This window comes from Heptranchias perlo, chromosome 4, assembly GCF_035084215.1.
Source record: "Heptranchias perlo isolate sHepPer1 chromosome 4, sHepPer1.hap1, whole genome shotgun sequence".
In the NCBI taxonomy this organism is placed as follows: Eukaryota; Metazoa; Chordata; class Chondrichthyes; order Hexanchiformes; family Hexanchidae; genus Heptranchias; species Heptranchias perlo.
In genome coordinates this window covers 53,580,400-53,602,655 of record NC_090328.1, presented here as the reverse complement: position 1 = coordinate 53,602,655, position 22,256 = coordinate 53,580,400, and the positions used below count along the sequence as shown (strand labels likewise).

Genomic DNA, 22,256 nt, shown 5'->3' with positions numbered 1-22,256 from the left:
TCCTCAAATAGCCTGCTTTGTAAATGCATAACTTAGGCGATATTAAACTATGTAGGTTAGACTTGATTCCTGGTACGTGGTTAGTTGGCCAATTTCAGACAGGTGTCAATTGAGCAGCACAACCAATCCAAGTGTCCCTGAGCTGGAGGGGGGCTGTGGGAAGCGGAGAGAAAAAAAAAACTAGGCTCCCCACCCCTAATTACTGTCCAGCGACAACTACTAGAAAGTAAGCTTATGTGAAAATTGGGTACAGGTAACATAGGATTTGGCTGGGATCCTTCCCCTTCTCTCCCCCTCAACTGTCCAGGCTCACAAGTCAATAATGGACTCAAGCAAGATACAAGAGGTCTGTCCACCAGTGCACATAAAGCACCCCCCGCCCCCCAACATGAATCACTGCCTTTCGGAAAGGAGAGAAAAATTGGTGGGGGAAAGGGTTGGGGAAAATTGGAGAAAACCTTCTTAAACATTTACTGCAAATGTAAAATATGAAAGTTCTTTAGAGCAAAGGAAAAGAAGGAAAAGAGTCAGGCCCAGGATGTCCTGAACTGAAAACATCAAAATCACCAGGAAGTTGTTTGGTCAATCAAAATGTTGCTACGGAACAGCTTAGCAAGGAGGGGACCACAGTGCAGAAACAACTGGAGGGGACATTCAATGAGAAGCTACGGTTTGTCCAAACTGACTAGTGATCACAGATATATAAATATTACAATTAAGGAAGAGTTGTTTGAATTTCAAATTGAACATATGAAAAAGAGGGATCCTAGGTTCTAAGAAACAATTATAAAACCACAGACAACTAAAAAACTAACATCCTTTTATCATGCAATTAACCTACCTTTCTGGTTTCTACCAAAAAATGCAATGATTCCAAAAATCAGGCTACAATAAATGAACAATTTTTGGATCATAGTGAATAGATTATCGTGGGAAAATCTTCGAGTCATATATAACTATCATTTTTAAGCAGAGTGTGAAAGCACTTTGAAAAGATCCATATAGATGTGAACACAATAAAATTCATGTTTTGAAGTATGCTTTTGGGAAGAGGCGAAGAAAACATCCTAAATTCTTTCAAATTTGGGATGTCCTATTAATGATTCATTTCTATAAACATACAAAGAACAATTAAAAACAAATCCATTACAGTTCTTATTTCTGACCACTATCCATTGAACCCAGCTGGAAAGTGCTTCTATGGTTTTCAAGTGAGGACAGGCTCAAGTTTAGCTGTGATACTTCACATGTCAAATAGCTTGCCAACACTCACTATCCTCATCCACACATGAAGAACAGTCACTTGGGTGGAAAACAATGCAAATCAGAAACAAGTGCTATAAACCTGGCACACCCAGCTTTCTTGAACACCCTTTCGGAGAGGAAGCTGAAAGTCTGAGTTTTTATCATCCACTTGGTGACAGAGTCACGGTTCAATCAGCCACCTATGCTTCAATTGAATCTTTTTAATCTTTTGCTGGTGTGGAGTTAGAAGTCATTGAGTTTTTTTTAAAAAACAAATGTGACTCTGCATTATCAATTAGTAATTGACTGTTTACTGACTCCCTTCTTAGTTTTACAATTCTGCATAATTTTTTCAACCATGACGACATGGAACTTAAATTTGTTCCAGAATTAACCACATCATCAAAATTAGCCCCTTAACATCCCTAACTTGTCTGTATGTACCTACTGTTTTTTCCTTTGAACTCTCCTTTAGGGTACAATCAAGGACCTCATTCTTCTCTAGTTTTGTCCGTGTTGGAATATGCTGACTTGCGTCCCCACTATAAATCCCCACCTTCGCTCCCTCAAGTCAGAGAAGCACAAGTCTGAACGTATTTAGCACACAACTGGCTTCGCCATCAATTGCCAGATCTGGCTTGACCACGTCACAAAATGACAGGTAACTAAATATGAGGAAGGCCTTTCAGCTCATCTTAGTTCATTTCATCTATAAAGACCCTTAAGTCCCCCTTTTACAGCATCCAATTGTTCGATAAAGCAACAAATGGAAGATATCGTGGGTTTTCACCGCCACTATCCTACCTGGAAGTCCACTCCACGTATTGATCACTCTTTGTGCGAGGAAGAACTTCCTGAAATTTGCCTTTTACTAGTTTGAACCAGGGTCCCTTGGCCTGCCATTGCAATTTAGTTTGAATTATTTTTCTAGATTTACCTTTTCCATATTGTTAACTGCTTAGTTTGAGAGCACCACCCAGCCCCATAATTTCAACACTGAGAAGGACAAGAGTAGCAATGTCGTGGGAACAACATTACCCCCAAGTCACACAACATCCCAACGAACATATAGTGTACTGTCAAAATCTTGAAATTCTCTCCCTGACATCATAGGACCATCATGACCACAGTGACTGCAACAGTTTACGGCTCTGGCTATTACCTTCAAGAGCAAGTAGAGAAGGGCAGTAAATGCAACCTTGCCAGCATCCTATGAACATTTTATCTACCCCAGCAGTTAAAAGAGCGGGAAACCGGAGCAGTTTAAAAAAGGAGCCGAGCAACAGCCCAACCCAGCAGGGTGAAACAAACTCAGAAATTTCAAAAGGTGACATCATAGTCAGCATTTACTGTACACGCTATCTTCAACCATAAAATATAAATAAATACAGAAGAATTAATTTAAAATCAAGCTAAAATCCATTAACTAAATATAATCTAGACCTTAAGTGTTTCTATTAGTTCTAGGATTAAATTAATACTAACAAATAGATACTAGACATGGCTGGGCAGATTGTATGTCGGGACTGTGGTACATGGGAGTTTCTGGACAGCGAAACTGTCTCAGATTACCACATCTGCAGTAACGTCTCTGGCTTGAGACAGTTCAGCTCAGAGTCTTTGAGCTGCAGTGCGAGTTAGAGACACTCCGAAACTCAGCTCAGAGGGGTAAGAGGAACCAAGGGGAGGTAGAGAAGGAGGTCCTGCAGACACTGGTCCTATCCAACACATACTTGCTCCCTGTGAGGTTAAGGATGCAGGCTGCGGGGTGGACAGCCAGAATGCTAACCGTGGCACCGTGGAGCAGGAGGCAGTCCAAGGGGGGTGGGAGTGAAGGAGCAGAATAGAATGGTTGTAGTCATAGAGGATTCGATAATTAGGGGGAAAGATAGGGTCCTTATGTTCTTATGTTCCTCTGCAGTCTCGACCGTGTGTTGCCTACCTGGTACAAAGGTAAAGGATACCTCGGAGCAACTGGAGAGGAACTTGGAAAGGGAGGGGGAAGATCCAGTTGTCGTGGTCCATGTTGGGACCAATGACATTGCAGAACCTCCTTCCTTTTCTTCCCTAAGAGAATATCAGAAGCTAGAAACTAAATTAAAAAACGGGTGGTAATCTTGGGATGATTACCTGAGCCACCTGCTAATTGGCATAGGGATAGGCAGATCAGGAAAGTGAACGCGTGGCTGAAAGAGTGGTGTGGGAAGAAGGAGTTCCATTTCATGGGACACTGGCATCAGTACTGGGACAGGAAGGGGTTGTACCGTTGGGACGGGCTCCACCTGAACCAGAATGGGACCAATGTCCTAGCAGAAAGGATAAATAGAGCTGTCAATAGGACTTTAAACTAGTAAGACCGGGGGGGGGGGGGGGGGGGGGGAAGAGGGGATCTGGTGAAGACAACAGAAGTCTGAAGAAAAGAAAAAATAGGAAATGTGAGAAAAGGTCAGACCAAGATAAGGAATAAGGGTAACAAACAGTCAGGGAACAAATACAGTTATAGAACACAAGTACAAAATGACTGTTAAAAATAAAGTGAGGAGAACAATCACTGAAATCAAATTAAACTGCCTGTTTAGCAATGTGTGCAGCATCCAAAACAAAAGAAACAAATATTTAAAACGGAGATCAAGAGTGTTCAGGAGAAATATATTCCTCTAAAAAGCAAGAACAACCTAGCCAATAATGAATAAAGAGCTACGGGTAAAATTGAACCTAAAGAAAAAGGCATAATTTAAGTACATAGACAGTAAAAGAGAGGATGACAAAAGGGAATATGAAGAGGTTAGGAATGAAGTCAAAAAACCAATTAGAAAAGCAAAGAGAAGCTATGAAATTAAACAATCAAGAACGATAAAAAGAAATAGTAGAGTATTCTACAGACACAAATAACAAGAAAAATCAGAATAGGGGTAGGGCCACTAAGGGACGCACAAGATAAACTCACAGGTAATGGCAGAAATATTGAATAGTTACTTTGCTTCAGTATTTACAAAGGAGACTAAAAAGGTGGGCATGACACTAGAAAAAAAGAGATTAAAAAAGAAACATTTAAGAAAGAAAGGGGGGAAATAATTGATAAACTAATAAAACTTAGATGGTCCAGATGGATTGCATCCATGAATATTAAAAGAAGTTAGGGAGGAGATAGCAGATAGTGGGGGCACTAGTTATTATATATATATATATATATATATATATATATATATATATAAAAATAAAAAAATTCATTAGAAAAAAGGGAATAGTGCCAGACAACTGATATTTAAAAAGACAGATCGAACGAGTCCAGGGAACTATAGACCAGTTAGCTTAATGTCGGTGGTAGGAAAGATAATGGAATCTTTACTCAAAGATGTAATAGAAACACATCTAGAGAACAAAAATATAAAGAATAGTCAGTACTGATTTCAGAAGGGAAAGTCATGCTTGGACAACCTTATTGAATTCTTTGAAGAAGTAACAGAAAGAGTAGACAAGGGTAATGCAGTAGATGTAATATATTTGGATTTGCAAAGGGCCTTTGATAAAGGTACCGCATTCTAGACTCATGACTAAGGTCAGAACTCGTGGAGTCAGGGGACAGGTTGCAGAATGGACAGCAAGTTGGCTGCACAACAGGAAAGAGCGAGTAGGGGTTAAGGGTACGTACTCAGACTGGCAAAAGGTGGGAAGTGGTGTTCCACAGGGATCGGTGCTGGGACCACTGTTATTTACAATTTACATTAATGATTTGGATTCGGGAATCGGAAGAATAATTTCAAAATTTGCGGACGACACCAAATTGGGGGGGGGGTGTAGTTAATACAAAAAGGAACAATGTGGCAAAATAAGGACATTAATAAACTTGCAGAATGGGCGTGTAATTGGCAAATGAATTTCAATATAGATAAGTGTGAGGTGGTGTATTTTGGTAGAAAGAATAAGGAGGCCACATACTGCTTGGATAATAAGAGTCTAAATGGGATAGAGGACCAAAGGGATCATGGGGTACAGATACACAAATCTGTAAGAGTAGTGACACAGGTTATTAAGGACATAAAAAAAAGCCAAATCAAGCACTGGGGTTCATTTCTGGAGAACAGAACTGAAAAGCAGAGAAGTTATGTTAAACTTATATAGAACCTTGGTTGGACCACACTTGTAGTACTGTGAACAGTTCTGGTCTCCATATTATAGAAAAGGATATAGATGCATTGGAGAGGGTGCAAAAAAGATTCACAGGGATCATACCAGAACTGAGAGGATATACTTATCAGAAAAGGCTGAACAGGCTGAAACACTTCTCAAAAAAAAGGAAAGGCTGAGGGGTGACCTGATAGAGGTCTTTAAGATAATGAAGGGGTTTGATAGGATAGACACAGAAAAAATGTTTCCACTTGTGGGGGAGTCCAAAACTACAGGTCAGAAATATAAAATAGTCACTAATAAATCCAATAGGGAATTCAGGAGAAACTTCTTTACAAATGGTTTATAAGAATGTGGAACGTGCTATCACAAGGAGTAGTTGAGGCAAATAGCATAGATGCGTTTGAGGGGAAACTAAATAAGCACACGAGAGGAAAAGGAATAGAAGAGTATGCTGATAGGATTAGATAAAGTAGGGAGGGAGGAAGCTTGTGTGGAGCATAATTGCCGGCATAGATCAGTTGGGCCGAATGGCCTGTTTCTGAGCGGTAGTTTCATATGAACATAAGAAATAGGAGCAGGAGTAGGCCATAAAGCCCCTCAAGCCGGTTCCGCCATTCAATCAGATCATGGCTGATCTCAATGTAACTCGATGTGAAGATAACTTCTCAGATGTCTTTGTACAAGTCTGCATATCCCAAATTTCTCAGGTCTTTCCTCATAACTCAGACCTCTTATACTAGGGATCAGCCTCATGGCTCTTCTCAACACTGTCTTCAGTGATTGAACATGTCCCCCATATGTCTCAGTGACCAGAGCTGGGGACAGTACTCAAGAGCCTAATACAGTTTTAGAATCTCCTCTACTGTTTTAGCTATCTAGTTCAGTATTCCATTGACAATGTTAATTGCTGTTCTGCATTTGTTGGAGTCTCCTAAGTTTCTTTCAATTTCACCCTCAGTGATGTCATCTGCAGGCATGGGGTCAGCTATCATAAATGTTGATGCTATCCTGCCCTATCAATCCACTACTTCCCTCAATCAAGTGTTGGATGAGTAACAACCTCCTCCGACTCAAAAACAGGAACATCAAAACTATCATTGGCCACCACGATAAACTCTGCTCCATTACAACCGATTCCACCCCCTCCGTGGTCACTCTCAGCTGAACCAGACCGTGCATAAAACTGACATTTTATTTAACCTGAGCGAACTTTCAAACCCCACACCCCAAGCATCACCAACACTGCTGACTTCTATCTCTGCTACATGGCTTGTCTCTGCCCCTGTGCCTCTGAAACCCTTATACCCGCCTTCATCATATCCAGACCCAGACTCAACTACTCTAACACTCTTTTGCTAGCCTCCCATCTTCCACAAAACTCAAACGCATCCAAAATTCTGCCTCACACTAAGTCCTACTGACCACCCACCATTGCTGACCTACACCTGCTCCCAGTCCTCCAATGAATTAATATCAAAATGGTCACTCTCGTCTATAGATCCCTCCATGACCTTACCCCATCCTATCCCTGCAATCCTCTCCAGCAACTTCAGTCCAACAATTCATTGCTCCCTTCCTAAAGTTCTCCACCTGTCTCCCCACCTTTAGAAATCTTAAGATCCACCTCTTTGACTAAGCTTTTGGTCACCCTTCTAATTTCTCCCTTCCTGGCTCAGCATCAGTTTTCTTTACCCCCATCTGTGAAGCACCTCAGGACTTCTATGATGAAGATGCTACATAAATTCAAGTTGTTGTTGCTGCTGCTGCTGTTGCCTTGGAAATATTTCTGGATTAACAATTACTAGATTTGTTAAATCCAAATCAGCACTTAGTGACATCATTGCATTCAATTTAATAATTCATACCACCAAACTTGCCTTTGCTCTGCCACAGGTATCCTCCATCATGTTTGTGGCAGTACCCCCTGCTGGTTCCAACAGAGCAACAATCTTAATTGCCTCATCACTGGTTCCTGGTAAACTTCCCACCCACTTTACTGAGATTAAGATCACCTCCTGCAAATCCTTTTCTCCCCCCATCGACTGTGACTCCATCCAATCACCTCACTGGTGTATCAACCACCAACCTGCTTTGTATCCAGAATGTTTACTATTGCAAAGACTTTGCTGTCCACAATTCCATCAATCCCCCAAAGCCCTCACTTCTTCCTCATTTGTATGATGCCCTTCAGTGACATCATCCATCGTGGGAGAACCTACACCACATGGACGGCAGCGGTTCAAGGCGGCGGCTCACCACCACCTTCTCAAGGGCAATTAGGGATGGGCAATAAATGCTGGCCTCGCCAGCGACACCCACATCCCATGAACAAATAAAAAAAGTGAACATCCAACGTATCAAATTTAAAATCCTCTTCCTCCTTGGAAAATCCCTTCAGGTCGCAGCCCCATTTGATCTCCGCAACCTTCTCCAGCCTTACGTACCCTCCCATAGCCCTCTGCTCCTTTGAATCTGGCTTTCTGTGCAATTCTTCCACCCTTTTCAACCACTGATGGCAGAACCTTCAGTCATCTCAGTGCTGTTCTCTGTGATTCCAATCTTGAAACCCTGTGCTTTTCTCTCTGCCTTTAAAGGCCTGTCCAAAACCTGTCCAACCAAGCCCTCAGTCATTTCTGAACTCCCCACGGTCTTGCCATCCAATCCTTCCTCTGAAGCACCTTGGAACAGTTCTATGTTAATGGTACCATATAAATGCAAATTGCTGTTAAAATACTAACAATCGATGCTAGGTAAATATAACAGAAAAATATGCAGCTACTCAATAATCTATACAATAACATGTTGATCGGGGCTTGACAGGGTAGATGCTGAGAGGTTGTTTCCATTGGCTGGAGAGTCTAAAACTAGGGGCCATAGTCGCAGGATAAGGGGTCAGCCATTTAAAGACTGAGATGAGGAGGAATTTCTTCACTCAGAGGGTTGTGAATCTTGGGAATTCTCTACCCTAGACGGCTGTGGATGCTGAGTCATTGAATATATTCAAGGCTGAGATAGACAGATTTCTGGACTCCAGGGGAATCAAGGGACATGGGGATCAAGCAGGAAAGTAGAGTTGAGGTCAAAGATCAGCCATGATCTGACTGAATGGCGGAGCAGGCTCGAGGGGCCATGTGGCCTCCTCCTGCTCCTATTTCTTATGTTCTTATGATAGTATTCTATGTACCAGAAGTTATGAAAGCCCGTTTGACTGGGATCATCAGTTTTTGTCTAGTTTTTTCATAACTGGCCATTTAACTAAATTGAGAAGAGCAGCAGTTTCAACAATATTCAGTGAAATTCTGACACACCACTGGGTGCAATGGCTCAAATTCTGTAATCTGGCACGTAGACATAACACTCCAGCATCTGCTACTCCAAGAACGTAAACAGTCCCTTGAGCCTGTTCTACCATTCAATTAGATCATGGCTGATCTGTCTCAACTCCATTTACCAGTCTTTGCTCCATATCCCTTACCGAACAAAAATCTATTGCTCTCAGTCTTGAAAATTTCAGTTGACCCAGCATTCACAGCCTTTTGGGGGGAAACGAGTTCCAGACATCCACTACCCTGTGTGTGAAAAGTGCTCCTGATTTAACTCCTAAATGGCCTAGTTCTAATTTTAAAATTGTGTCCTCTTGTTCTGGATTCCCCCACCAGAGGAAATAATCTGTATTTACCCAACTGAATCCCTTCATCATTCTGAAGACCTTGATTAGATCACCCATCAACATTGTAAACTCAAGGGAATACAAGCCAAATTTATGCAACTTGTCCTCATAATTTAACACTTTACACCCTGATATTATTCTGGTGAATTTGCGCTGTACCCGTTCCAAGGACCATATAGCTTTCCTGAAGTTCGGTGCCCAAAACTGAAGGCAGTACTCCAGATAGGGTCTGTCCAAGGCTCTGTGCAACTGAAGCCTCACTTTTGTATTCCAATCTGCTTGAGATGAAAATCAACATTCCATTAGCCTTTGATTACTTTTTTGTGCCTGTGTATTAGCTTTTAGTGATGCGTGTATCTGGACACAGAAATCCTTTTGCTCCTCCAAAGTTTCTAGCCTCTCACGATTAAGAAAATATTCTGATTTGTCTTTCTCAAATCAAAAGTGGACGACTTCACACTTCTCCAAATTGAACTTCATCTGCCATAGTTCTGCCCACTCACTTAGACTGTCTATGTCCCTTTTCACTTTCTCCTACCATCTATAAAACATACTGTGCCTCCTAACTTGGTTATAGTCCAGCAATTTTATTTTAAATTCACAAGCTTTCGGAGGCTTCCTCCTTCGTCAGGTAAATGTTCAGGAGCTCCTTGAAGCCTACGCATTTATACATATAGAACAATACATGGTGTTTACAGACTGCCCCTGCAACTGCCCGTTGCCAAGGCAATCACCGTGTTCAGACAGAGAGGTGTCACCTGCAGAACCCCCGAATACACATTCAACAAAAAAACTGGACTCCTCCAGAGGGTCGCTGCCCTCAGCTGGACATGTATGCTCAAGCTGTCAGGAAATGCGTCAATGCCAGATTCATCAGCCGCACTCAGAAGACAGTCCAGAATGTCACCCGAGCACAACGCAACGCCATCAACGCTCTCAAGACCAACCGCAACATAGTCATCAAAGGAGGAGCCATAGTCATACAGAACAGAACAGACTATTGCAAAGAAGCATACCGACAACTGGACAACCAGGAACACTACAGACGGTTACCCGCAGATCCGACCAAAGAACACACCCACCAGCTCAACAAACTGATCAAGACCTTCGATCCAGACCTTCAAAGCATCCTACGCACTCTCATCCCACGTAATCCCCGCGTGGGAGACTTCTACTGCCTCCCAAAGATACACAAAGCCAACACACCCGGACGTCCCATCGTATCAGGCAACGGAACCCTGTGTGAGAACCTCTGGATACATCGAGGGCATCCTGAAACCCATCGTACAGGGAACCCCCAGCTTCTGTCGCGACACTACAGACTTCCTACAAAAACTCAGTACCCACGGACCAGTTGAACCAGGAACACTTCTCACCACGATGGACGTCTCGGCACTATACACCAGTATCCCCCACGATGACGGCATCGCTGCGACAGCATCAATACTCAACACCAACAACAGCCAATCTCCGGAAGCCATCCTACAACTCATCCGCTTCATCCTGGATCACAATGTCTTCACCTTTGATAACCAGTTCTTTACCCAAACACACGGAACAGCCATGGGGACCAAATTCGCACCCCAATACACCAACATTTTCATGCACAAGTTCGAGCAGGACTTCTTCACTGCACAAGACCTCCAACCAACACTATACACCAGATACATCGACGACATTTTCTTTCTATGGACCCACGGCAAGGAATCACTAAAGAGACTACACGATAACATCAACAAGTTCCATCCCACCATGAAGCTCACCATGGACTACTCCTCAGAATCAGTTTCTTTCTTGGACACACGAATCTCCATCAAAGACGGGCACCTCAGCACCTCACTCTACCGCAAGCCCACGGACAACCTCACGATGCTCCACTTTTCCAGCTTCCACCCTAACCACGTCAAAGAGGCCATCCCCTATGGACAGGCCCTGCGAATACACAGGGTCTGCTCAGACGAGGAGGAACGCGATGGACACCTACAGACGCTGAAAGACGCCCTAGTAAGAACGGGATATGACGCTCGACTCATCGATCGACAGTTCCGACGGGCCACAGCAAAAAAATCGCATAGACCTCCTCAGGAGACCAACACGGGACGCAACCAACAGAGTACCCTTTGTCGTCCAGTACTTCCCCGGAGCGGAGAAACTACGCCATGTTCTCCGCAGCCTTCAACATGTAATCAATGAGGACAAACACCTCGCTATGGCCATCCCCACACCTCCACTACTCGCCTTTAAACAGCCACCCAACCTCAAACAGACCATCGTTCGCAGCAAATTACCTAGCTTTCAAGAGAACAGCGTCCACGACACCACACAACCCTGCCACGGTAACCTCTGCAAGACATGGCAGATCATCGACACAGATACCACCATCACACGAGAGGACACCACCCACCAGGTGCATGGTTCATACTCCTGTGACTCGGCCAACGTTGTCTACCTCATACGTTGCAGGAAAGGATGCCCCAGAGCATGGTACATTGGCGAGACCATGCAGACGCTGCGACAACGGATGAACGGACACCGCGCAACAATCGCCAAACAGGAGGGTTCCCTCCCAGTCGGGGAACACTTCAGTCATGGACATTCATCCACCGACCTTCGGGTAAGCGTACTCCAAGGCGGCCTTCGAGACACACGACAACGCAAAATCGTCGAGCAGAAATTGATAGCCAAGTTCCGCACCCATGAGGACGGCCTCAACCGGGATCTTGGGTTCATGTCACGCTACACGTTACCCCACCAGCGAACAAATGTTATCTGTTTTTAATATAATGGGTCATTTGCTGGCTTTCTCTGCCTTCCGGATGTCTCTGCCTCTCTCTGTTTTTTTTTCCTGTTTGTTTTTTTGTTGAATGTGTATTCGGGGGTTCTGCAGGTGACACCTCTCTGTCTGAACACGGTGATTGCCTTGGCAACGGGCAGTTGCAGGGGCAGTCTGTAAACACCATGTATTGTTCTATATGTATAAATGCGTAGGCTTCAAGGAGCTCCTGAACATTTACCTCACGAAGGAGGAAGCCTCCGAAAGCTTGTGAATTTAAAATAAAATTGCTGGACTATAACTTGGTGTTGTAAAATTGTCAACCCCAGTCCATCACCGGCATCTCCATATCCTAACTTGGTGTCATCTACAAACTTGGATATACAACTCTTCATCCAAGTCATTAATATATACGGTTAAAAAGCTGAGGCCCCAGTACAGCGACTTGGAGGACACCACTTGTCACACTCCGCCAATCTGAATACATTCCCTTCATTCCTACTCTGTTTCCTACCTTCCAACCAATTACCAACCCATCTCACAATGTTACCTCCAATTCAATGCGCTCTCATTTCTGCTAATAATCTCTTGTGCAGAACGTGATCAACTGCTTTCCAGAAGTCCATTTGGACAACATGCATAGTTATCTATCCCTATCCACCATGCTAGTGACCTCCTCAAAAAATTCAACTAGATTAGTCAGATGGGACATTATAGCCATTAAAAAAGAAAATCTAAAAATTGCCATTTGTAAATCTAAATACAAAGTGCAATATTGTCCACTGCTCTCAATTTGCAGAATATTTATAGTCACTTATAGCAACAACTTGCAAGTTGAAGTGCCATGGGGTATAATTTCTATGACGAGTTGGCTAACCTGGAAAACTAAGGAGCAAAGTTAACTGAGCTAAGGCCAACGCCACAAGTAGGATAGACCAGTCAAATCCCAGGGGACCCATCGTGTACTCTGTTGTACAACGTTAAGTAATTAAAGTGATCAATATTACATTTAGCTTTTAACTTGGACGGGCAAGTCACAATTTGCATTTTTATACATTACATGGAGATGCCGGTGATGGACTGGGGTGGACAAATGTAAGGAATCGCACAACACCAGGTTATAGTCCAACAGCTTTATTTGAAATCACAAGCTTTCGGAGCTTTGCTCCTTCGTCAGGTGAGTCAAGAGTTGCATAAAGGCACAGCATATATAGTCAGAGAACAATGCCTGGTGATTACAGATAATCTTTCTAACTGTCCTTTATCACACCTCGGCAGAGAGATAATCACAGCAATCAAAGGAGTGAATGGTGTTCAGACAGGTTAGTCAGGGAAACATTATATCCAAGAATACTGAGGTGGGGTCACAAGGGGTCAAATCAGAAAGGCAGACAGACAGAGAGAGAATGACCAGTTGACAGATAACTTTTTTTTCGCTGGAAATCACACCAGGTCCAGCCGCATCTGTGTATGGAGAACAAGCCAACTACGACTTGAGTCTGGATGACTCTACGTCAGGTGGGGTTACTTGTAGCGTGACATGAACCCAAGATCCCGGTTGAGGCCGTCCTCATGGGTGCGGAACTTGGCTATCAATTACTGCTCGATGATTTTGCGTTGTCGTGTGTCTCGAAGGCCGCCTTGGAGAACACTTACCCGAAGATCGGAGGCTGAATGTCCTTGACTGCTGAAGTGTTCCCCGACTGGGGAACACTTCAGCACTGATGTAATGTACCTGTAATGAATCTGTAATCAATCATCTGTATTGACTGATGCAATGAGGCACCCTGGAGTGTCATAAACTGTAATTATGTACAATGTGTAACTGTATTTTTGGAATCATATTTGAACTGCACGTGACGCAACCTTCATCTGTATTGTGTATGTTCAGAATGTGATGTGATAACTGTATTGTATGTACTGCTGCAAATTTTATGAATAAAGTATATTTTTTGAAAAAAGTGTTTAATTCATGTAGTAACACCAACTCAAAGACAACAACTTGCACTTACATAGTGCCTTTAACATAGAAAAACATCTCAACAGGCTTAACAGAGTTGTAATAAGACAAATAAATGGATGCCAAGCCAAAGGAGATGTGACCAAAAGCTTGGTCAAAGGGATGGGTTCACACAAAGGGTGGTAGAAGTGTGGAACTCTCTCCCACAAAAAGCAGTAGCTGCTAGCTCAATTAATAAGATTTTTGCTAGCTTTGGGTATGAAGGAATATGGAGCTACGGCAGGTAAATGGAGTTAGGATACAGATCAGCCATGATCTCAGTGAATAGCAGAATAGGCTCGAGGGGCTGAAGGGCCGACTCCTGTTCAGCTTACTCCTGTTCCTATGTTTTAAGGAGGGCATTAAAGAAGGAAAGCGAGGTGGAGAGCCCGTGGGATTTCAAGAGGGAATTCAAGAGTGAGGCCCAGGCAGCAGAAGGCACGACCACCAATGCTGAGCAAACGGAAGAGGGAATGCACAAGAGGCCAGAGTTGGAGGAATGGAGAGTTGAGGGGAGGGGGGTGTTGGTTAGTGATAGGGAACAGGAAGGCCATGAAGTGATGTAAGCATGATGAGCATTTTTAATTGGAGGCATTGGGGTACCAGGAACTAAGGTAGGAAAAGTAGGACAGGAACGATAGGTGAGCCGGACTTAGTGCGGAATACGATTGGAGCAGCAAAGTTTTGGATGAGCTGAAATTTACTGAGGGTGGAGAACTGGAGGCCAGTCGAGTCTGGAAGTGACAATGGCACGTATGGGGTTTTCAGCAACAGATAGGCAGAGGTGGGCACTGTTACGAAGGTGGAAATAGTCCAGTCTTTGCAATGGACAATATATGGCAGCAGAACTCAGCTCAGGCTCGAAAAGGAGGTACCTGATACTGGAGAAGAGGCTGGGGATGATGCAGCAGCCCAGGACATTGCTGCAGGATTTCCTCACGGCAGTGTCCTTGGCCCAACCATCTTCAGCTGCTTTATCAATGACCTTCCCTCCATCATAAGGTCAGAAATGGGGATGTTCACTGATGATTGGACAGGGTTCAGTTCCATTCGTAACCCCTCAAATAACGAAGCAGTCCGAGTCCGCATGCAGCAAGACCTGGACAACATCCAGGCTTGGGCTGATAAGTGGCAAGTAACATTCGCACCAGATAAGTGCCAGGCAATGACCATCTCCAACAAGAGAGAGTCTAACCACCTCCCCTTGACATTCAACGGCATTACCATCGCCGAATCCCCCACCATCAATATCCTGGGGGTCACCATTAACCAGAAACTTAACTGGACCAGCCATATAAATACTGTGGCTACAACAGCAGGTCAGAGGCTGGCTATTCTGCGGCGAGTGACTCACCTCCTGACTCCCCAAAGCCTTTCCACCATCTACAAGGCACAAGTCAGGAGTGTGATGGAATACTCTCCACTTGCCTGGATGAGTGCAGCTCCAACAACACTCAAGAAGCTCGACACCATCCAGGACAAAGCAGCCCGCTTGATTGGCACCCCATCCACCACCCGAAACATTCACTCCCTTCACCACCAGCGCACAGTGGCTGCAGTGTGTACCATCCACAGGATGCAATGCAGCAACTCGCCAAGGCTTCTTCGACAGCACCTCCCAAATCTGCGACCTCCACCACATAGAAGGACAACGGCAGCAGGCACATGGGAACACCACCACCTGCACGTTCCCTTCCAAGTCACACACCATCCCGACTTGGAAATATAATCGCCATTCCTTCATCGTCGCTGGGTCAAAATCCTGGAACTCCCTACCTTACAGCACTGTGGGAGAACCTTCACCACATGGACTGCAGCGGTTCAAGAAGACGGCTCACCACCACCTTCTCGAGGGCAATTAGGGATGGGCAATAAATGCTGGCCTTACCAGCGACGCCCACATCCCATGAACAAATTTTAAAAATTTAATAGAAACATTTACAGGGCGTTATTAAAACATGGACTGCTTTACCACAAGCAGGTATTGTGGCAGAGACTATAACATAATTTAAAAGGGAATTTGATAAGTTTTGAAATCAGGGAATATAAAAGATTATAGGGAAAGAGCATTACAGCAGATAGGTCCAGTTGAAAAGAAAGCACCAGAAAGGCTCAATGATCCAAATTCCCCCTGCTGTGCTGTAAATTCCAAGATTCTTACAGCAAGAAACTAACTTCAGAAAATCTTCGCATAGCAATACAAGTTCTTGAACTGTTCGGTCAGTAATAAGCTGTTCACATTTTGGAATCCCTTATCAGAGATGACTGATGTTATAAAATAAATTTAGGATGAAGCAACACACTCATTTTTCCCTGGGCAAAGCTTGAAATATTGCAATGGCAATTGCAAATAAAACATCCCATTTATCATAGAAGTAAACTCTCAAAAACATCAATCCAAATATCATAACAGACATCAATGCTCAGAGTGACTATGTCCATGGAAATGGCTGTGGCTAGAATATTCCAATGTCAACCAAGATAAATTTGGCAGAAAGAATAGGTAGGAAGGGCACATTCCCAACTGGCAAATCATCATATCCTAACTTCCTATCCCGTACCAAGTGTTGCTCTCCCATCACCAGTACTCGTTGACCTACATTTGCTCGCAGTCCCCCAATGTCGCCAATAAAAGTTCTCATCCTAGTTTTTAAATCTCTTCATGGCCTTGCCCCTTCTTACCTCTAACATTCTCCAGCCCTACAGACCCCACCCCCAAAACTCTCAATTCTTCCAACTCTGGCCTCTTGTGCTTACCCTATTCCCTCGCCCCACCCCCATCATTGGCAACCTGGCCTTCAGCTGTCTTGGCAACATGCTTTGCAATTCTCTCCCTAGATCCTTCCACCTCTCTCTCCCTCTTCTGAGACCCTCTGTGAAGCCCTCCTCTTTGATCAAGCTTTTGTGAGCCCTCCAAATATCTATTCCTTTAGCATAGCATACATTTTTTTCCTTACACCTCTGAAGTACCTTGGGTTGTTTTTCTATGTTAAAAAAGCTATATAGATCCAAGCTTTTGTCATTATAGATAAATTTAAGCAATCCAAAGGCTGTTTACAGGTACTTTATGTCAAAGTGGGGTTAGAGAATGGGGAATAATTGGACAAGGGCATGCAGATTTATTCAGTCCCCATTTTAGTGATAGATTATATTCTTAATTCTTTGATTTTATACAATAATTTGTTAAATAGAAAAACTTACAGCAATTTGGGAAGCAGATCTGGTTGGGCATAAGGGCAAGGAAATACAAAAATGAGGCACTACACAGTCACCACTAGCTCGTGAGTACATTACAACATAACAAGTTTACAGAAGCAGTTTCCATTATAAATGTGAACATGGAAATTTATAATGAAAAATGCTAACGATAGAGGCACGTTTTTTTTAAGAAAACAAGTAGGATGTGTAGACTTAATATATTATACATAAATAGAGTCCACCATGAGCAAGTTTTCTTTCAAGTTCATATGTTCCACCCACTTCCACCAATTGACATCAGTCCAGTGCCATGTATGAGAGAGAAGTAGGAGTGGTTTTACTCAAAAATACATTAACCTGTACATATTACAATATAAAACATACCCAACCCATTCTTAAACACTCTGCACTATGACTATTGGGGACACTAAATCAATTCGACTTTTCTCAACAGCTCCATTAAATCTATTGCAAAAATGACATCTTATTTTTAAAACACCTTTTATTTTAAACGGCAAAGATACAGTAGTTACTGTGCAAGTATCATTTTCAAGGTTACTCTATCACAATGTAATTTCAAATTAATTTGAAGTTAATCATTTTGCTCGTACGGTAAAAATAAAGCAATCATTTGTAAGAGGTATTGTAAATAAATACTAAGTAGGGTTTTCTCGATATATGCTATACATAACATCACATTGGCATTTTACCCTTCTCTTCAAGGGAATTAACCATCATCTGCTCAAATGCAAGATCAGCTGCACGGGTAACCTGCGATGAGAGACGATTCTGCACCTCATCGAATTTATTAAAGTTATAAGTAAAGACAGACATGAAGTTGCAGGTTGTGACTGGAGAAAAACAAGCAGCAATCACCGTCAGGCCAAATAACTGATGTACGGCGGCACATCACAGGATACGAAACACAGGCTGGGTTGGGCAAACAGAGAGTTATCGCTGAACGGTTACTGATCAATGGGCTGCATTTCACCGACACGATAACGCTCTGGCTGTAGGTGCGCCGGATCGCCCCGCTGGGGCTGGGGCTGGGACCGGGAGGGCGATCCCCCGGATTGATCAGCCGGGCTTGTTTGTCGTTCTGCACACAGACCCAGGTTTGCCTACCTCGTCAGTAACAGTGTGAAGTGGAGAAATCGCGCCCCGGGAATGCTGAGTAACCGCGAATTAGACCCCGAGCTGAAAACATTGATCAATTCTCCAACCGCCGCACTTTTTAACTTTTAACACTCCCTCGTCGAGGACAACCGTTCCCAGACAGTACGCATGCGCGGTATCGCACAAGGCCTGCTGGGAGATTACGGCAAAGTTCCAGCTGGGTTTTCTCAATAACTGAGCATGCGCGTGGTAACCAGCGACCACTCGTTTGCATTGGCTGTTGTGTGGACAAGTAACTGGTTCCTCAGTGTTTAGCAGCTTTCTTAATCTTGTGCGTAATCTTGTCACAAGTGCATCTCGCGAGCTGCCGTATTTGCAGAATAAAACATGCAAAAAGCAGTGCATCGACTTGTATTGTGTGCGCGCCACTCCCTGCAACCTCCGTCATGGGCTCGGTGCTGCCTGGGGGCTGTAGTTTTCCGCTGTGTCCGGGATTGTGGTTCGCGCATGCGCGCTAGGGGCCAAACCCTCTGACGGCTGAACGAAAGTGGAAATCCTGTCTGGAACGCCGGTGCCGGCACGTGCTCCCATTCTGCCTTCTGATTGGTGGAGGGCGAATTGCCACCAAAATAGAGAGGGTGGGACGGCCTGAAAAGGCTGCGGAGGAGGGACCGAATGAAAGACTTCTTCAGATTGACGGCTGCTTATTCTTTAACATTTTAGGCTCGGCTTGTATACACTGGAAGCAACGACTTGCATTTATATAGCACATTTAACGTCGTAAAACACCCCAACGTGCTTCACAGGAGGGCAATCAGACAAAAATTGACACTGAGTGAAACAAAGAGATGTTGGGGCAGGTGACCAACAACTTGGTCAAAGAGGTAGGTTTTAAGGAGCTTCATAAAGGAGGAGAGAGAAGTGGAGAGGCAGAGAAATTTAGGGAGAGAATTCCACAGCTTAAGGCCTGGACAGTTGAAGGCATAGCCGCCATTGGTGGGGTGAAGGAAGTAAGGGATGCACAAGAGGCCAGAAACTGGTGATAGCATCACTGTGGTTTCCTGGAACTTGTTTGTTTGCCTTCAAGGGTAAGAGGAATTTCCCAGAACTTTTTCCTAAACTGGGCTCAGGTTTTTTCTCACACCCAGGAGATTGTGTGTCTGATGACGTACATGAGTGGGACACGAAGGAGTTGGGTTGTGATTGATGGTCCGTATAGCATCTACCATGTCAGAATGGGATAAGCTTGCTGGACTAGCTAGTCTTTATCTACTTTTTAATTATAAATGAAGGCTGATCTCTGTATTTCCAGCATTTACAATTTATTTATTAACTTGGGACTTGTTCAATTGAAGTAATAATAATATAAATAGACATTAATATAACTGAGTTTTTAGTCAAAAGCAAAGCTCAATTAAGCTTTAATAGTTTGGAAACAAGCAATGTAGCACCCATTTTTAACAAAAGGGGTAAAACGAGCTCAAGTAACTGCAGGCCTATCAATATTTGGTGATATATATGGTGATATTGATTATCAGCTATATAAAAATAATCGAGCAAATAACAACCAAGATGGATTTAAAAGGAGAAGATCATGCCTGACCAACCCCTTTGACTTTTTTTTGCGGATGTGGTATCCCAAATGGATGGTGGGAACTATGATGTGGCGTTCCTACATTTACAAAATGCCTTTGATAGAATTCCTTTCAAAAGACTGAAACTGAAAGCCGTAGGAATTAAAGGTCAAACCTGCATGTTGATAAGGAATTGGTGAAGGGGTGAAAGCAGTGAATATAAGGGTGGCAGGGGCAGTAAACTGGGAAAACAGCAAAGGATAAAATCTACAAATGGGCAAATCATTACAGACAAATACAAGGTATTATGCATTGCAAGGAAAGTGGGGATCATAAATATTCTGTGAATGGTGTAGAAATAGCTAAAGGAGGGTCGACGGAGATCAGGGAATGTTAGTACATTTGGCACTTAGCATATCAAATCACAAATATCAGTGCTAAATTTTATTGCTAGATCAGTTGAGTATAAATTAGAAGGAGTCATACTAACAATTTATAGTGCTGCTCAGACCACTGCTTGAGCACTGTGTTCCATTTTGATCATCAAAAGAAACATTCAAGCTATGGATGCAGTGCAGAGAAGAGCATCAAAGGATTGAGTTATGAAGAAAGACTGAGGGGAAAACTGAGGCCTTTTAGATTGAGAGGGGACCTTATAGATATATATATATAAGATATTAAGTGGCATAGATAAGGTATAATAAAGTAAGCGGATGCTCGAGGGGAAAGCCCTGATCATTCATCGCCCCGTTCTCTGACTCTGGCCTTTTGTGCATCTTCATCCCGATCTACCATTGATGGTAGAGCCTTGAGTCTCCCAGGTCCTATTGTTTGGAATTCCTTCCCTAAAGCTCTTCATCTTTCTCTTAAAAACCTTTGAAAAACTCATCTCCTGGGCCAAGCTTTCAGTCACCCCCTCCTAATCTCTGTCTTCCTGGCTTGGTATCTGTTTACATTCATCTGTGAAGTACTTTGGAATGTTTTTTACGTTAAAGATGCTATATAAGTTCAAGTTGTTGTTGAATGGGCTAAAACTGGTGAAAGGAGAATTTGGATGAATGGCAGAAACAACCACGCAGAGTGATGAACATTTGGAATGGTCTTCTGGGCAGCGAGATGCAAAAAGCTTAGATCCATTCAAGATACAGTTGGATAATATGATGACTGAGAATATTATTTCTTTTACATTTAGGATGAGTTAAATAGGACCAAATGTGTACTTATGTCTGGCTAACAATATGCCTTAAAATTTGTCATGTTTTCTTTGTTCATAATGGTAAATGTTTGATTTAACATGAATAAATTTGGTCCTCATTTCAACATACAATCACAAAAAAGGATACCCAATATAATTAGTTTTTTATATATGCAGATAATAAAATTTGACACTAACAGTTGGATACCGGACCATAATGTGGTGGGGAGAATAAAGATGACCACTGTTGGGGAGGTGGAAATCACAATGAAGTCCATTCATGTACTAGTTAATAATCAGAAGTGGAACCCATGACCATTCTCTTGATTTCCAGTGAATGTTGCACTAATACTCCCATACAGTAGACTCCTGGAAATCTAATTTAATATTCAATAATTTACAATTTCAGGAAAGCATTAGCGGTAGCATGATTTTTTCGATGAGTTATTAGAACATATGTGCACGCTCCATGTTTTATATTTTATGATCTCTCTGCTTACCATATAGCTGTTGTATTTTGGCAGCAAACTCTGGTGAAAAAGAAACGTTCAGGCAAGTAAAACTAGGAGGGCAAATGCTCAGAAAAGTTAACTTTGATTTCTGATTATCTTGTGAAACTATCATTTTAATTTTTTGCAAAAATGGGTAAATCAGCTAGTTAACAAAACTACACAGGCCCGATGAGCCAAATGGTATCCATCTGTGCTTTAAATTCTATGATTATCTAGTGCCCCAGTGTTGCTATTTCACCCTAACCTCCAAAATGATACAGATTTCAAAAGTAGAAAGGCCCTGCATGTGGCGAGGCAAACTGCATTTTGCTCTGTCTGAGAACACAGGCCTGATTTTTCCCAAATGATGTGACATTTGCAGTGCTAAGATTACGGTTTATTTTTTAGATTGGTAATTCAGTGAACAAAAATGAACAATATTGAATAGAGCTCTCTCTCTGCATTTGTCAGGCAATGGCACCTGTCATCCCTACCAATAGGCCTGTGGGAGGAATTGATTTATGATTCTGCACTTTGAACCAACGAGACGACAGGCAGAACCAAAATAGTAAATAAGATAAAATTAAATGTATTTCCTTCCACTTATGTCATTGTAACAAAAAGCCTATAAAACTGTCTGATGCAATCTGCAGACACATTTATTAGGATTTTATTATGTTGTAGTTTTTTTAAACTTTCCCTGTGTTTGAAATCATGGTTAACATGTTCTCAGTTCACCAATGTGTTGATAAAGTTTCTGCATGTTTTTCTGTAACTATGTACGGCAAATTGCCAAAAAAGTGGGTGTAATTATAAAAATCCAAACAGCTGATTTGAATTATATATAGAACAGACTGGAAGAAT

At 42.8% G+C, this 22,256-nt stretch overlaps 1 protein-coding gene across 5 annotated transcripts in view; it reads right to left on the bottom strand.

The window, feature by feature from the left end:
* fer (fer (fps/fes related) tyrosine kinase) overlaps positions 1-18,345 on the bottom strand; it is a 284,400-nt gene extending 266,055 nt beyond the window's left edge. For all 5 annotated transcript variants that reach the window (XM_067982928.1, XM_067982929.1, XM_067982931.1 and 2 more), the window contains exon 1: positions 18,142-18,345. The gene's annotated coding sequence lies outside the window, so the exon portion shown is untranslated. The remainder of the gene's footprint in view (positions 1-18,141) is intronic.
* Positions 18,346-22,256: the final 3,911 nt, after the last annotated feature.